This window comes from Macadamia integrifolia, unplaced genomic scaffold (assembly GCF_013358625.1).
Source record: "Macadamia integrifolia cultivar HAES 741 unplaced genomic scaffold, SCU_Mint_v3 scaffold1390, whole genome shotgun sequence".
Lineage (NCBI taxonomy): Eukaryota > Viridiplantae > Streptophyta > Magnoliopsida > Proteales > Proteaceae > Macadamia > Macadamia integrifolia.
In genome coordinates, this window is record NW_024868187.1 from 120,438 (window position 1) to 126,114 (window position 5,677).

Below are 5,677 nucleotides of genomic sequence, written 5' to 3' on the forward strand. Positions count from 1 at the left end.
CACATAGGTTAAAGATTACAAAAATTTCTTGTTTGAGTTTGGAAATTTCACTTTTCTATCCTTTAAATTCCCCTTGCAATTAAACATAGCATTTTCTCTTTTCTCTCCTCAACATCATGGTTTTAGTGCGTGGTATTGGAATGGGATTATTACAGATTGGGTATGGGCATGGATTGACCTCATATGTAATAATTTTGCCATTGGTTTTCCTTAAAATTCAATTTTTCTGACAAGTTTACCCCTGGTCTATACTATGAAACTAATTCTGGAGGTGAAACAAGGACAAGTTCGACCTGATTCCTTAAAACCCTAGCTTAACCCTAGCTTAACCCTAGGTCCCAAAACACAACCCAAACCCAAACCCAAACCAACCCTATCGGGCCCATGCCAACCCAACCGGACAGTAATTAACCCTAATTGGTCCGGGTTGGCTCTAGGGACGGTCAAGGGGAAAAAATTGACATTCAGAAGGCCTTCAATATTATTTCCTGGAATTTTATAATTCAAGTTTTAAAGAAATTTGGCTTCTCTGACACTCGGCTGAACTGGATTTTTCAGATTCTTTCCTCTTCCAAAATTTTCATTCTTTTAAATGGAGGTCCAGTAGGCTAGTTTGGAGTTGAATGGGGTCTGCGACAAGGTGACCCGATCTCCCCAATCTTGTTCATCTTAGCAGAAGAAGTTCTCTGTAGAGGGCTAAAGAATCTTCTTTTCAAAAAAAAATATCAAAGCTTTGAAGGGCCCAAGAGGTGCATCCGTCCCTACTCATTTGCTCTTCGCTAATGATATCTTCATTTTCATTAATGCCTCTATCAAATATGTTAGAAATTTGAAAGATTTCATCAAAAAGTTTCAGGAATTCTCAGGTCAAACAGTCAACTGGACAAAAGCAAGCTTTTCATAGGTTCCATCCCTTCTTCAAGGAAGCAGTCCATGGTAGAAATCATGGGAATTCCTTCATGTAAGTTCTCCACAAAATATCTAGGCGTTGAAATCTTTAAGGGAAGAGTAAAAAATCAATATATATAATGCCAACTATGGACAAAATTAGGGATCATCTCTTCGGATGGAAAGGGAAAATTCTTTCCATGGCTGGCCAGGTGCAGCTAGTTCAATCTATTGTATCTAGTATGCCTATGCATAATTTATCGATCTACTGGTGGCCGTCTTATATGATTGTGTAAATAGAAAAAAGGATGAGAAATTTCATTTGGACGGAAGACATTGATACTTCAAAGGATATGACTGTCAAGTGGGACCATGTGTGTAAACCTATTGAGGAAGGAGGATTAGGCATTCGAAGGATGAGAGATCTCAATACTTCTTGGCTCTGCAAGCAGGCTTGAAATTTGAAGCATGGAAATTCATCTTTTTCCAGTTTCTTCAAGGCTCGCTTTCTGAAAAATGGCCTCCCAAAAAAACTTGTTAGACCCTCATCAATTTGGCCTGGAATACGCAAAGTGTGGCCCTTCATATCTAGCAAGGAGAGATAGAGTGTTGGTAATGGAAAAAAAAAATTCAATCTCTGGAATGATAACTATTAAGTTTGTCTTGAATTTTTGACCCGTTTTGAAGATTGACCCGATCCGACATATTTTGGTGGTGACCCAAATGGAAAATTTTCTGAGTCTATGATGGATCGACCTACGACTTGGAGTATATATAATGTACTATTGCTTGTTGAGAAAGTCATTGTATTTTGGGGTTTTTTTCAGCTAGAGTTTTAGGGCGAGTTTTCTCACCGCTGCTTGGGTGTAATCTCTCTTCTGCATGGTGAAACATCTTCTTCTTCGCTCGAGGACGTAGCACACCACTTTGGTATGTGAACCTCATTAAATCTCTGTGTCGTGCGGATCTATTGTCTCTTTATTTTTCGTGTTTCTTGGTGTTTGATCTAACAAACTAGTATCAGAGCTTTTGGTTTCTTCGATCCATGGCTTCAACGAAATGCGATATTGATAGGTTCGACGGTAACATCAGTTTTAGTTTATGGCAAGTTCAAATGATGATTGTTCTCATGCAGTAGGGTTTGAAGAAAATCCTATTTGGGAAGGCGAAAAAACCTACAAACTATGTCTGATGATGATTGGAACGATTTAGATAATAAAGCCCTTTCAGCTATTCAGTTGTATCTTTTGAATAATGTTCTACAGGAAGTTCTTTCAGAGAAAACGGCTGCAGAGTTATGGGTGAAGTTAAAGAACCTCTACCTCACCAAATCCCTCACCAATACGTTGAAATTGAAGCAACAACTGTATACCCTTCATATGGGTGAAGATACTTCTATTAAATCTCACATATCTGAGTTCAATTCTATTATTACTATTTGAAAATGATAGATGTTAAAATCGACGATGAAGATTTGACCCTATTATTGTTATGTTCTCTGCCTCCATCTTATAAGCATTTTAGAGATACTATGATTTATGGTAGAGAAACAATCTCTATTGAGGACGTCAAAATGAATCTGCAAAGCAAGCAAAAGATTGATGATGAGTTGACATCTACTAATAAATCTGACGGTGTTGGTTTGGTAGCTAGAGGGAGAACGAATGAAAAGGGTTCAGATGGCGACAAAAAGAATGCTAGATCAAAATCTAAGCACAAGAATTTAACTTGTAATTACTGTAAGAAAAATGGGCATATTAAATCTGGATGCTATAAACTTTTAAATAAACAAAGGTAGGTGGTGGTGCTCAAAATCAATAGAAAAGAGATGATTCTGCATAAGCTAGTATTGCTGAAGATGAGAGTGAGTCTGATATGCTTTTGGTGACTGATGATAAAGTTAGATCACATGATGAATAGATTCTTAACTCTGGTTGTTCCTACCATATGTGTCCCAATCGTGAATGGTTCTTCACATAAGAATCAGTTCGAGGTGGAGTTGTGTTAATGAAAAATAATGCTTCTTGTAAGACTATTGGATTGGGAACGATCAATATCAAAATGTATAATAGCATTGTCAAAACCTTGTCTAATGTCAGGCATATCCCTGATTTGAAAAAGAATCTCATCAGTTTAGGCACTCTTGATTCAAATGGGTGCAAGTATACAGCTGAAAGTAGAGTCATGAAGATCAATAAGGGTGTTCACTTATTGATGAAAGGAATCAAAGTTGGCAGTTTGTATGTGTTGCAGGGTATTACAATCACTGGGTCTGTTGTAGCATCTTCATCATCTATGTCTGAATCAAATGTCATAAATTTATGGTACATGAGGTTAGGCCATATGAGTGAAAGAGGGCTGGCATCATTAAGTAAAAGGGGCTTGTTGTGTAGTCAGAGTATAGGAGCAATGGAGTTCTGTGAGCATTGTGTGTTTGGAAAGCAGAAAAGAGTCAGTTTCAATACTGGTATTCACAGAACCAAAGGAACTTTGGACTACATTCATTCAGACCTATGGGGGTTCTCTAGGGTTGCTTCAAAGGGGGCTGGTGCAAGGTACTTGCTTACTTTCATTGATGATTTTTCTAGGAAGGTTTGGGTCTATTTCTTGAAGCACAAAAATGAAGTATTTATCACTTTCAAACAGTGAAAGAATTTGCTTGAGAAGCAGATCGAAAAACAAATTAAAAGGTTTAGAACCGATAATGGCCTAGAATTTTATGAAGGTGACTTTAATGAGTTATACAAAAATGTAGGTATTGCAAGACACCATACAGTTGTTAAAACACCCCAGCAGAATGGAGTGACAGAGCGTATGAATAGAACCTTGTTAGAAAAGTCGAGGTGTGTGTTATCAAATGCAGGATTGGGCAAGGAGTTCTTAGCAGAAGCAGTTAACACAGCAACCTTGTTGGTGAATCGATCTCCTTGCACAACTATTGAGTGCAAGACTCTAGAAGAAGTTTGGTCAGGTAAACTTGCAGACTACTCAAATTTAAAAGTATTTGGATGTCTTGCTTATGCACATGTAAATGAAGGTAAGTTAGAACCTAGGGCTAAGAAATACATTTTTCTTGGATATGGATCTGGAGTGAAAGGATACAGGTTGTGGTGTCCTGATCAAAAGTCTCTAAAATTTTTTATTAGAAAAGATGTTACTTTTGATGAATCTGCTATGTTGCATCCTAGGAAAGAAGCTCATATTCACTGTGATGAAGGTCAAGAAAAATCTAGAGAGAAAGTGGAGTTTGAAATTGGTGGTTCATCTTCAAACAAAGCATAATATACTTTAGTTCAGCTGCCTACTTTTACTGAAGAAGATGATACTCAAGAGAATCAAGGGGAAGAGTGGTACAACATTGCCAAGGATAGACCAAGGAGGAATATTAAACAACCACAAAAGTATGGGCATGCTGAATTTGTTGCTTATGCATTGTATGTTGTAGATACAATTGAAAATAGTGATCCTGCAACATATTTTGAAGTTGTTACTTCAATTGATTCTACAAAATGGTTGATTTCCATGAATGAGGAGATGAAATCTCTTTATAAAAATCAGACTTGGGAGCTTGTCAAGCCGAAAATAGGGAAGAAAATTGTTAGTTGCAAATTGGTCTTCAAGAAGAAGGAGGCTGCCTCAGGTGTTGAAGATGCTAGGTACAAGGCACGTTTGGTTGCAAAGGGCTATAGTCAGGTACAAGGAATTGATTTTAATGATGTTTTCTCACCTGTTGTTAAGCATAGTTCTGTTCATGTCCTACTTGCTTTAGTTGCTATGTATGATTTGGAGTTAGGACAACTTGATGTGAAAACAACATTCTTGCATGGTGAACTAAAAGAACAGATTTATATGCATCAACCTGAAGGGTTTGTTATTGAAGGTAAGGAGGACCATGTATGCTTATTAAAGAAGTCCCTATATGGTTTGAAACAGTCTTCTAGACAGTGGTATAAAAGGTTTGATTCAGTTATGGTTAGTTTTTGATACTTCAGGTGTTAATATGACTGTTGTGTTTATTTCAGAAAGTTCTCTGATGGGTCATTCATATATTTGTTGCTATATGTTGATGATATGTTGATTGCAGTAAAAGATATGAATGAGATCAAGAGGATACAAAAGCAGGGAAGCTGTGGCTATCTCAACAAAAGTACACTGAGAAGGTATTGAATCGTTTTGGCATGAAAGATGCCAAACTTGTAACTACTCCTCTTACATCTCATTTTAGACTTTCAGCTACTCTATCACCTAAGACAGATGAAGAGGTGGAGTACATGTCACGTGTTCCATACTCTAGTGCAGTTAGCTCTGTTATGTATGATATAGTTTGCACTCGTCCTGACATTTCACAAGCTATTAATGTGGTGAGCAGATATTTGTCATGTCCAGGTAAAGTTCATTGGGAAGCAGTGAAGTGGATACTTAGGTACTTGAAAGGGACCTCTGGTGTTTGTTTGGAGTTTGGGAGGAATGGTGATAGTTTATCCGGTTATGTTGATTCAGATTATGCAGGTGATCTTGAAAAGAGGAGGTCACTCACAGGCTATGTATTTACTCTTGGAGGAAGTACGGTTAGTTGAAAAGCTACTTTACAGGCTACAATTACATTATCTACTACTGAAGTAGAGTATATAGCAGTGACTAAGGCAATTAAAGAAGCTATTTAGCTTAGAGGTTTGTTGGGAGAGCTCAGCATGGATCATGGGGTGACTGTTGTCCATTGTGATAGCTAGAGTGCTATTTACTTGACTAAAGATCCAATGTATCATGAGAGGACAAAGCACATTGATGT